The 12,598-nt window shown below is 41.9% G+C and overlaps 1 protein-coding gene and 1 long non-coding RNA gene across 2 annotated transcripts in view; one reads left to right on the forward strand and one right to left on the reverse strand.

The window, feature by feature from the left end:
* Positions 1–12,598, reverse strand: part of LOC116658270 — a 34,551-nt gene that overhangs the window by 8,283 nt on the left and 13,670 nt on the right. The window contains exon 4 of the long non-coding RNA XR_004313572.1: positions 9,384–9,470. This is a non-coding gene — a long non-coding RNA (uncharacterized LOC116658270). The remainder of the gene's footprint in view (positions 1–9,383; positions 9,471–12,598) is intronic.
* The window catches only part of DAAM2 (dishevelled associated activator of morphogenesis 2), a 128,327-nt gene that overhangs the window by 587 nt on the left and 115,142 nt on the right, over positions 1–12,598 (forward strand).

Genomic DNA, 12,598 nt, shown 5'->3' on the forward strand with positions numbered 1-12,598 from the left:
TTTTGTCCGGTATTTTTGCATTCAGTTTCTTTGCCACAGACATTTTTGCCCCAAACATTTTTACCACATAAGTAATTGGCCGTAAAGCAACTGTACCACGGAAGATAAAATAACTGGTTGACAGTCTGGTTCGACGTAGAATATATAAAAATCATGGAAAATGACAATGATTTGCCCCAGGAGTTGATTTCTTATTTTGAAGCACCCTACATTGGAGAAGAAAGAGGCGTCGAGGTCACAGAGTTGAATCCACATTTCCCATAGCACTTTGGAACGTCTATCCGTGGACATGTGACAACATGCCAAGAACAAACAGCAGTGTGGAGGTTTTCACAATGCAGCACAAAGCTCAGTTACAAATATGCATCCTAGTTTTTGTTAACTGACACCTCTCTTAATGAAGGAAGAAATTTTAGCAAGAAAGAAAATGTGCAATGCTCAGTGAGAGAACAAATCAACAAGGAAAAGAAGTATAAAAAACTATGAACGACTTGGAAGACAAGTGGTTAGGTACAGCCCACAAAATAAAAATAAACTCGTTTTATTTGTCTAGATTGGCGTGAATCTACACACATTTAAAATGTATTCAAGTGCCTTGTATTTCACAATAAAATCTTCTTAATTTTTTATTCATTTCTCATGTTTCATTATGCCCTTTTCAATGTCTCTCTTTTATTTTTCACATTTTATCTTTTACGGCAGAATTGCCTTATGGCCAGCTAGTTATGCAGCAAAAAACGTTGGTGGCAAAAATGTTGGTGGCAAAATCGTTTATAGTAAAGAAACTTAGGCAAAAATACCTAGCACTGTTTTCAGTATTTCAAGAAGCTTAGAAAAAAAAAAAGCCTACTTTGGTAATAAGACTGTACATGTTGGTTAAATAAAAGGATTTTTTGCCTATTGCTGGCATGTTACTAACTCAGAATGTCACGATTCTATTGCATCCTGCTCATGAGTGTGGACTGGCTATTGATGAATGGCACCTTAAGTCTTGCTGGGACTCATTTAGGGCACCAGATCTGGTTGTCAGAGCCACGTGCTACTTTCCGTCTTCTCTGCCGTGTGCATCCTACCCTGTGCCTCACTGTCTGCTTAAGTTTCCAAGACGCACAATACCTGCTTCACCCCTGAATTCAGAGCCCATAAGTTCTGTTATCTTTCCCAAGTTGGGGTTCCCAGTTTACCACCCTGAATGTCAACAAATATGGGAGAGAGCACAGGAAATAAGAACTTTTCTGGTCCTTTCACTTGTCTTCTCCAAAGGTCTCATCTGCAAGGGGGTTGGTGGGGAACTTAACAGGGCTCTATATTCCCGGGGTGTCTGTGTGAGTCCTGGGTTATAGACCAAGCCTCCTTAAAAGGAGTTTAGAGAGAGGGGGCCAAGTTGTGGGGCCAATCAGGAACCCCAGTGCCCAAAGGGACCTTGTTCATTTTTGGATCAGGCTATCGTATGGATGCAGAATGACAGCCAAGATTGAACTACCCATCACAGAAAAAGTGCTAAAAGAGGACTTGTTGGTGAGGCTGGAAACCACTGTCTCACCCTGCAAAGCCTCCACCCACTGGCCTGGAATTGGGAGGTTTGTCTGACCCCTGGGGAGGAGGCTGTCTCAGCCCTAGGTCCTCATGTGTCATAGTTATGTGCTGTGGGTTTGAAAATGGGAAAGAATCATAACCAAGAATTAGAATGCTGCAAACTCGAGCAAGAGTCTTGGTTCATCTGAAAGGGATCAAATCCCAAAAGACAAAATAGAGAATGAAATGCAGATCTAGTGTCTGGCTGGAAGGTGGGGAATTTTAGAGGAGAATTTAGCAACTTCCCATACTCAGGACTGTTGCCTTGACTCATGGCTTAGATGGGAGGCCCCAGGAGCAGACCTGAGATAATGACTTAAATGGGAGTAATTTATTAAGAAATTGCTCCTGAGGATGCGCATAAGGGAGCAGGGAGGCTGGACAGGGGAGGAAGATGAGCAAGGAGCCACCTGGGACAGGAGGCTAGTGGGGGAAAGGTTCAGTCTGATTTTGCAGGGGACCTCTGGACTGGAGAGCCTGCCTCCCAGTGGCGGCCACCCAAGGCAAACGACCTGGACTTTTCTGCTTCCACCCCATGGTTGTGGGTTAAAAGGGAGGGTCAGAAGCTCTCTGTGTGAGGGGCCAAAAAGTAGCTAGAAGATAGTCACAGGTGCAGGTGATGGAAATCACACCAAACAAAGTAGGGGGCGATCAGAAATGATAAAAAGAGATTTCAGGGGACCGTCTGGAAGCATTGACATTGTCTGCTATAACACAGCTTCCCTCAATGGGTTTGTCTCTCTGACCTGGCTTCTCTGGCCTGGCCAGACCCCGAGTCTCTGGTTTGGAACTGGCCACTCACACTCTGACTTGAAGATCCTATTCTTCAGTCAGGGCTAGGATGCTAATGGTCAGTCCTAGAAGGAGCACTCTGGCTGAGGCAGAAGGCAAGAGACTGGCATGGAGGCCAGCCCGTATTCGTGAGGACCCTGCTATTTAGATCCACACCCTTAATCCTACTGCAGAGACCAACAAGGAATGCCCTGGGTCTGTCTACACCGCAGGTCTTGCACATACTGATTATCTACCAGTTAGGACTGTCACACACTGTTCCTTTCCATTGTCCTGTCTGTAGGATTTTTCATCTATATGTGTGAATTTATTGTCTAGATGGATCAGATGAAAAGGTAGAAAATAATACGTCAATGATTTATGGGTGATTTTGTCAAGAGAGGGAATCCATTTTCTTTGAAGTGCATACACCAATACTACCCATTCTACAGCTGTTCAGCTTGACAATAATAATTATTATAATTTTTAGTACTATAACAACAGTAGCTAGTGTTATGTGTGCCCTGCACTGTGCCTCAAGTACATTATGTTGGCATTACTCCTGTTTGCAGAAGAGACAATCAAAGCACAGAGAGGTTAGGTGACTGGATCATAACCACAGAGCTACTAAGGGATAGCAAATAGACTCCAACCCAGGTCTGGCAGCCTCCTGAGTTCATCTTCTACTCATTCACCATGCTGTCTGATGTTGGGTGCTCTTGCAGACATGTGGAAATGCCGAGAAGTTTGATGAAACAAAGCAAAACCAGCAGAATTATGGACTCCTTCAGGAACAAAGTGGAGAGATGACCAAGGGACACTTCAAAATAATAATAAAGTGGACAGAGCCCTGGCCCTCTGACTGATTATGATCTGGACTCACTGTAAAGCTGATAATAATCACATATTCAACCTAGCAGAAGCACCAACTGTTAAGCAATTGACACTCCACGAGCAGATAAATATGGTAGGAGCTTAGCTTAAACCCATATCCTTAGTCACTGGGGGAGCCCAGGTGTATCCGCTATGTATGCATTTTTTCTTGGCTTCAAAGGGAAGTTAGGGGAAAATGAGAGGAATAAAGAGAACAGGTAAGCCCACTAACAGTGACTTTGCACTCACGCACACACTCTGAGTGCACACGTAAGAACGATAAGAATTCTCACACTGACAGCTCTACACATAAGGTCATGGCATTCAGAAAACTTGGCCTTCTGGTTATAAATAAAAGGACATGGCCCAGAAATGGATAAAGATGATGCTCTGTAGAAAAAAGGAAAAATCCTTTATGAAGTTCAGGTTTTATATTTTAAAGCAATGACACACAAAGATAATCTGACTTGCTTGAAAGGTTTAGTTTTAATCTAAAAATAACAGCTTTCTACCAATAAGAGAGACTTGGGGGAAATAGAAACGGTTTTCTGTGGGTGATTTATAAAGCAAGCTCTTTCTGGGGATTAAGACTGTCTACCTGGGTTTGAGTTATTTGATTACTTAAAAACTTGAATGAACATAAGGCAGTCAATTTGTCAGCTTTCTGGTCGACCTCTGTGTCATCATGGCCTCTCCAGATGAGGTCTGGCAAGATGTATCTGGGGTGGCCCCTCTGTCGCGCTCAAGGCTGCAATAGCACTTAGCTCCCCTCCCCCCAGCCCCTCCTCCACCTCTTTCACAATGGTTGTCTTTGAGCCCCGAGAACCTCAGTCCTGTGGGCCTCTGTATAATGTCTCTGAGGAACATGCTGGAATCCCTCGGAATGGAGCAGAACTGGACGGGGAGATGTCATTATCCCAGAGCTGACTGTAAATTGTGCTGTTTAGTCTGTAAAGCCATTAGGTCTGGGGAGTGTAATGTGATGCTTTAGGCCAGTTGGCCTTTGTGCCCTTGTCGGGCTGGTCTGTTAGTTCTCCATGGGCACCCGCACCAGGCTTTTCGGGCCAGCATCCTGCCCTCCCTAATCCACATGGATGTGCCTAAATACATCACTTTCCTCTTATGAGCTGAGTAGCTAGGTATACAGAGGGCCTGGGTGTGGATCTTGAGGACCCGAGTTCAAATTCCAGCTTTGCTTCTTTCTTGCTACTTAATGAAGTAGGGCCGGCTCACTGCACCTGCCCTGAGTGTGTCTCGTTGCATTAAATGGGCCTCACCCCGTCTACCACAGAGGTTTAACCACACTGTGCAGGGCTGGCCTGGGCCTGGCACGTGGTTAGAGCACACTGTGTGCTCTCCTCAGGCTATCTGGGTCCCTTTGAGTATGACTAGCTCCCACGTGGTTGGCAGCGGCCCTGTTCAAAAGTTCTGCCATCGTTTCGATCTGCTTCTTGAGAATCCTGGCTGGCCTGACGACCTTCTCCATGGCCATCTCTTCCCCCACCCCTTCTGCAGAGTTCTAGCTGTGCCCTGTTCCACCCTGTATTAAGTCAGTCTCCCCTGCTGTTCTCTATTACAGTATCCTGGCTGTTTCCTCTGTACCCTTTAGCTAGCGGTGTTACTGTATTTGTTTACATCTTCTTATCTGTCTTCCCCACTTAATTGTGAATTTCACAAGAGTGTGGACATAGTTGCCTTAGTCACCCTATGACCTGGCACCTAACATAGTACCTGGCACAGAGGGACTGCTCAGTAATGAATGAATGAGAGAGAATACACATGTGCCCAATAGGCAGACGAAAGGCAGGTTGGGGCTGCGATGCCCTCCTCCTTGCTGGCCTGATAAATCTCAAGGTTAAAATCATGTCCTTGGAGGGCCTGACAGGGCAGCCTCATTCCTGCTTACCCCTGGGTACATCCTCACACCCTCTCTACCACACACAGCCAGCCTTGGACTCCCTACTTCTGAGTGTCTTTTCCATGAACAAGAAGTATCCTTCTATTTCATTTACACCACTGTTATTTTGGATTTTCTGCTGTATGCAGCCAAAACTTATTTAGTTAATATGCCGGGGGATTTATGTTCAAGGGCAGCTCCACTGGGCTGGAGGCTGCTTTAAAACAGCAAAGTAATAAGGGGCCTGTGTGTGTTTGTGTTGTGGGGGGGCTGGGTGGAGGGCAGGTTTCACCAGAATCCTGGGTGTGTTTGGTGCAGGAAGGAACCTCTTTTCCCCAGCGAAAGATAAAGCACTGGGAAGCCTCTTGCCACACTGCGCATTAAGCCAAGCCTACTTTGCTCCATGTGGACTCCAGTCCACATTTGTTTTAAATTATTCTCTAATTGCTTAAGTGTTTGTGGTGTCTTTGCTCTTAACTTGGGGGCCTGGAGAGTGGAAGGAGGGAATCTTGCTGTCCTGCCACCTCTACCCCCCGGATGGAGACCCTCACAGAAGCTCCCCTTACTCGGCTTAGTGAGAGCCCAGTTGGTCAGAAAGGCAAGACCCCTGGGTGTGAGAGGTGGAATGACCACCGGACTTCCCTTCTAATCCTCCAAATGCCAAGCCCCAGCTTGGTGTCGTGTTGGGAAATCTGACTGTTTTGCTTTTGTGGCAGTGCTAACATATACCTAATTAGCCTGTTTGTCTTAAAATCCACCCACTCTTCAAAAGGAAAAGAAAAGAGCTGGGGCTGAAAATAGTTCAGTTGTCTATGTGGGAGCCATTGCCAGAGCTTTAATAAATACTCAAAACCTCTTATTGGTCTTTGCTAGACCTGCTTTTAGGGTGAAAAGCTGCAGGGACCTGGCTGAGGAGCTCTCTGCTGGGACCCAGGTGGGATCTCCCTGGCTGCAGGGAGGGAAAAGCCCACCTCTCATGGCAGTTAGGAGCCACCGCATGGTCATAGACTGTCAGAGATGGGAGAGATCAGGAAATCATGAAGAGCAGCACTGTGGCTTTCCACCTGAGACAGCAGAACTGCGGAGAGGGGGAAGGACTTGCCCAAGGTCTCCCAGTGTGGAGTAGCAGAACGGTAACCTGAACCCATTCTCGGTTCACTTCTCTCCTATCATACTGCAAGTCAAAAGCCTAGAGAGTCCAGCTTCCAATGGGCAGCCCTCCCATGAGCCACACCATGATTTCTTCCTACCCAAATCCAGTGACTTCTGTCCTCTGTTCATCATAAGAAAAGCTAATCATTTGTTGAGTCTTTACTCTGTGCCTCAACCCTGTGCTTCACACATGTGGCTCATTTGATCCTTATAAAAACCTTACCATGTTGATACAACTCTTAGATAACTACTATAACTCGTAATAGTTATAAATAATGGGTAAGTGTTATTATCCCCTCTGAGGCTCAGAGAGGTTAAGTTTTAAATGACTTGCCCATACTCACACAGCTTGAAAGTGATGGGGCTTATATTTGGGCTCAAGTGTCCCTGAAGTCTGACTCCAGAGTCCCCAGTCTTAACCACTGTACCATCCAGCTTTCTAGATTTAAAAATGTTAACTTTTCTGTTCAAGGAATCTAGGACTACCCACCAAACATCAATAGAGCACATCCCTGGAGTGATTTTTCTTTGGTGATGGTGGAGTCCCATAGATATATTCATAGTTTCTGGTCTGCTCTGCTTTGTGGCCACACTTGTGGCCCACTTTTAAGGGCTAGAGCTTATATAAATTCTCAACTCAGGCTTGCATAGTTTTGAATGGGACCCAGGACAAGATCCAACAGATCCAGGCTGCTGTGCAAGTTGCTTTGCCTCTGGAACCATGTGATCCAGCACATCCAATGATGCTTGAAGTGTCTGTGGCAGACTGAGATGCTTATATGAAGCCTTTGGCAGCCCTTAGTAGGTGAATCGCAGCAAAGACTATCAGAATTTTGAGCAGATATGCCATCCTATGTGGATAACTATTCTCCTTTGAGAAATAGCTCTGTCTTGCTCCCGGGTCCTAGTAGAGGTTGAAAACACCTGACCATGGGCCAAGTTACCATATGACTTGAGTGGCCCATTATGAATTAGGTGTCAGGTGTCTGACACATTAAACCACAAAGTTGGGCATGCATGGACCACTCCATCATCAAATGTAAGTGGTATACATGAACTTGGTCTCAAACAGGTCCTAAAGCATAAGTAAGTTGCATGTGTAAGTAGTCCAGATGCCGAGGCTCATACTCCAGTCAAGGGTCCTGGGAATTCTCGAAGGGCCCGTGTTTGGAAGGGCCCCACATTTGCTTTAATGTTCTACTGTCACTGTCTTGAAATCCATAATTTTTGAGCAAGGGTCCTTTCATCTTCCTTTTGCTCTGGGCTCCACAAATTATGTAGCTGGTCTTGTTCCTGCCACCTTGCTTCCTCCCTCCCTTTCTATGACAAGTTGACTTCAGAAGAAAATTTGAGCTTGGCTTACGTATGATTCTCAGCAAGATACTGATACTATCTGAAGATGGGCTACAAAACCACAGCCCCACTCCTGGGTGTCCCTGAAGGATCATGGCAAACGAATAGCCTTCTAGGGGACAGAGTCAATTATCTTGCCTGGAGGAAGGGAAGGCCAAAGAAGAGGGACTACCATGCCAGCACAGGTGACTGATCTCAGCAAGAGGAAATTGGTGGTTACTGTCCCGTGGCGGTAAAGAGGTGTATGCTAGTGTGTCTGGGATGTAGGAGATCTCCTGGAACATCTCTTGGTTCTCCAGTGTCCTGTGATGAAGATCAAAGCTAAACTACAGCAACCTCATATAGGCTGGAGTGCTAGTGCTCCAGACCCTTTAGGAATAAAGATTGCATCACCCCCTCAGGTGAGAAACTTTGACCACCTGAAAATGCTTATTGAGGGCAAAGGTAATATTGAATGGAAAGTAGAAGAAGATAGTTATAAACACAGGCAATGACCATAAAACCAGTTTCAGAAATGAGGACTATAATAGTTATGAGTATTTTCCCCTTATTTTGCTATGAATATATTAACCTATTTTTCTCCTTTCCCATTTCTTTCCCTTTCCCATTTCTTTCCCTTTCCCATTTCTTTCCCATCTAACATAAGATGTGTTAACTAATAGTTAACTTTCTATGTTAGTATTTAATTTACAAAATATCATCAGCTGAGTATGACTCAGCTGGAAGAGGAGTGAATATCTCCCAAATATGGATAAAAGAACCTTGTATCCTCTTATACAGAGAAGGTCATTGTGTTTTTTTGGTGGTACATGAGATAGTTGCATCATGCAAGGCAAAGAATAATCTTGCAGTTGCTTTTATTTGGACGTTAAATATGATGAAAAAAAATATGTATGGATGCCAAGTTGTCATAGGGTAGACTGTGGTGGCGTGTATTATGTCAATTTAGCTAAGCTGAAACCATGTTTCCCAGAATTCTCTTCTCTGTGTGGTTCCAGGTTAAGCCAGGCCAAAAGAGAAATTTGCATAAGATTTGAAAGGGTCATCTTATTATGCTCTGAAGGTTGTTATAGGGCAGGCACTGTTGTAACTCATATTGTGACGGATCTGCTGGTTGATCTTGCTGGTGAGGGGTACAAGCTGGGCACCCAGCTCTATCAGGTCCCACCTTACATCCTCCTTCCTTCTCTGAATCCTGGTTCCAGCTAAACCTTAGTGCCCCCACCTCTACTTCACATCAATCTTCCCTTCACAGTTTCCAGCTTTGCTGACTTTGGACCCAACACTAGATGCAGAAGTGATAGCCTTAAGGAGAATGCATTGCTACCTCCCATGCGAGGTCTATAATAAATCCCTAGTCTGTATCACTCATAGTGGTTCATCTTCCCTGAGAGGACCCTGACTGATACACATAGACTGATAAGTCCTCTCTCAAAATCCTTTCATATTCATCATACCACTTAGTCCTTATAGTAACCCCTTGAGATTGATATTACTGTCATCAATGTGAAGATAAGTAATTTGAAATCAGAGAGGTTAAGTGACATTCCCAAAGTCACATAGCTATTAAATAGCCAAGCCAGGACTCAATGCCAGGTCTAACAGTTTCTGAGTTCAAAATTTTGCTGTTCCCCAAACACTTTGAATCTATACTTTGTTATACCAGTGAATTTGTGTCCTTGTGGCTCTGTTGCTGATCCTCGTGTCACCAGAGGCTAAAAAGTTAGTTTTCATTAGGGGGTGATTATAAAATCAACTTTACCTTTGCCTCCCGCTGGTCTTTCATTCCTGCAATGTGGTGGGTGTCTTCTCCCTGCTACTAGGTAAAATCTCAGGCCAAGTGACTTTTCTGTTAATTAATTGGCAATGGAAATATGTTAGAAGGTAAAACATAGACTTGGTTTAAAATATTTAATCCTGTATATTAATTACCACTTCAATTTGTTTAAAGTAAGACTCCTTTCTTTCCTGACCCTTGCTACACCCACCTCCTCCCCAGCTAAAATTGGCTTTGGGGAAAGGATGTGGTTAGCATTCTCCTCTCTTTTGACCTGATTCTTACCCCACCCACCCTCCCCCAGGACTTGAGTTGGGAGGAAGGAGGAGAGGCAGGAAAGTTATTTTGGTTTTTTTTTTTGAACAGTTTTGCATACCATAATCTATATACCATAAAATTCACCCATTGTAAGTGTATAATTAAATGATTCTTAGTAGATTTATAGAGTTGTGCAACCATCATAATTTCTGCCATTAGAACATTTCCATTACCCCAAAAAGTTCTCTTGAGCTCATTTGCAATTAACCCCCATTCCTTCCCCTAGTCCAAGGCAACCACTAATCTGATTTCTATCTTTATAAATAATTTGCATTTTCTGGATATTTCCAATAAGTGGCATCATACACTATGTACTGTATTTTGTCTGGATTCTTTCACTTAGCATAAAGGTTTTGATGGTCATCCATATTGTGGCATGAATCAAAAATCTATTCCTTTTTATTGCTGAATAGTATTCTACTGCGTGGATATATTATGTTTTCTTTTTCCATTCACCAGCTGATGAACATTTGGATTATTTCCAGTTTTTGGTTATTATGAACAGTGCTATTATGAACACTCACATACATGTCTTTTTGTGGCTATAGCTTTTTATTTCTCTTGGGTTTGTTCCTAGAAAAGGAATTTCTGAGTCTAATGGTAAATTTATATTTAAATTTTTAAGAAACATCCAGACTGTTTTCCAAAGGGGCTGTACCGTTTTACATTCCTGACAGCAAGGTATGAAAATTTTGGTTTCTCCACATCCTCATCAACACTGTTGGCTGTCTTCTCGATTGTAGCCACTCTAGTAGATGTACAGAGGTATCTCACTGTGGTTTTAATTCTCATTTCCCCAACAACCAATGACATTGAGTATCTTTTCATGTACTTATTAGCCATCTGTGTATCTCCTCTTACAAAATGTCTGTTCAGATATTTTGCCCATTTTAAAACTGGGTTGTTTGTCATCTTATTGAGTTGTAAGAGATCTTTTTTTTTTTAGATATAAATCCTTTATCAGATATAAGATTTCCATATATTTTCTCCATATATGGCTTATCTTTTCACTTTTCATTTCCATAGTGTCATTTGAAATGCAAAACTTAAAAAACTTGACGAGGTCCAGTCTATCATGCTTTTCTGTTATGGAGTATGCTTTTACTGTCATATTTAAGGATTCCTTACTAAACCCAAGGTCATAAAGGTTTTCTCCTATTTGTATTCTAGGAAGTTTTATATTCTTAGTTCTTTCATTTAAGTCTATTTGTGATTCAAGATAATTTTTTTTCACGTCACTCTCCAATTGCTTAGCACCATTTGTTGAAAAAGATTATCCCTTTCCCACTGAGTTGTTGAAAATCACTTGTGCAGAAATGGTTTTATTTCTGGACTTCTAATTCTGTCCCATTGGTCTATAATACAGATCACATGTAGATTCCACTGTGCCCATTCTCTGTCAACACCACACTGTCTTGATTATTATAGATTTATAGTAAGTTTTGAAATCGGGTAATATAAATCCTCCAAATTTGTCCTTCATTTTCAGATTTGTTTTGGTTCTTCTAGTTCCTTTGCATTCTATTTACATTTTAAGATAAGCTTGCCAATTTCTTTTTTTGTGAAACACCCTGCTGAGATTTTGATAGGAGCACATTGAATCTATACATCGATTTGGGGGAAAATGCCATCTTAACAATATTGTGTCTTCCAATCCATGAATATTTAAAAGTATGTTGTTTAATTTCCAAATATTTGGGGATTTCCCAGATTTCCTTTTGGTGTTGTTTTATAATTTAATTCAGATGATCTGCAGTCAGATGCCATATTTTGTATGATTTCAATCCTTTAAATTCTATTGAAACTTGCTTTGTGGCCCAGTATATGATCTTTCCTGGAGAAGGTACCAGTTGTGCTACATGAGAAATGGTATTAAATGCAAGGAAGATATTTCCTAATGATAAAATGATCACCCAGTGGCTGCAGATTATCAAGCACACTTGAGACATTCTCCAGGAAAGGCCACATACTAAGCCATAAAACAAGCCTCAATAAATTTAAAAGGATTGAAATCATACAAATTATAGTGTTTGACCACAAGGGAATTAAATTATAGTATCAGACAAAATAGACACACACCTAAACACATGCACACAAAATGTTAGTTATGTCAAGTTGGTTGGTAGAGTTTGTTCAAGTCTTCTGTATCATTGCTGATTTACTGTCTAGTTGTTTAATCAATTTTTGAGAGTGGGATATTGAAATCTCTTATTACTGGCTTTTCTATTTCCCCTTTCAATTCTGTCACTTCTTACTTTATAAATTTTGAAGTTCTGTTGTTATTTGTTATATCTTCCTGATGCTTTGACCATTTAATAATTATGAAATAGTCTCCTTTGCCTCTGCTACTATTTCTGATTTTGAAGTCTATGTTATCTGATATTAATACTCATTCCAGATTTTCTGTGGCTGCTGTTTTCACAGTGTGTTGTTTTTCCAACCTTTGCATTCAGCCTGTTTGTGTCTTTGAATCTAAGGAGTTTTTCTTTCAGATAGCATATAGTTGTTTCTATATGTTCATTAATTCACATTTAATGTACTTATTTTTATGGTTGGATTTATATTACCATTTTGCTATTTTTTTCTATATGTTTTCTGTTCCTCCTTGACTGCTTTTTTGCATGTTAAATACATTTTTAAGGAGTATCATTTTAATTTCTGTTTATTTTAACTATGCTTTGGGAGTTATTTTGCCTAAATTTTTGAAGAGTAGTTTTGCTGGATTTAGAACTTACTGGCTAGGAATATTTTTCTTTCAACACTTTGACAATGTCATTCCAATGTATCAGGTAAGAAGTCAGCTATTATCATATGTTCCCTGTAAGTAATGAGTATTTTTTCTCATTTCTTTTGAGATTTTCTCTTTGTCTTGGCTTTTAAGA

This window comes from Camelus ferus, chromosome 20 (assembly GCF_009834535.1).
Source record: "Camelus ferus isolate YT-003-E chromosome 20, BCGSAC_Cfer_1.0, whole genome shotgun sequence".
Classification (NCBI taxonomy): domain Eukaryota; kingdom Metazoa; phylum Chordata; class Mammalia; order Artiodactyla; family Camelidae; genus Camelus; species Camelus ferus.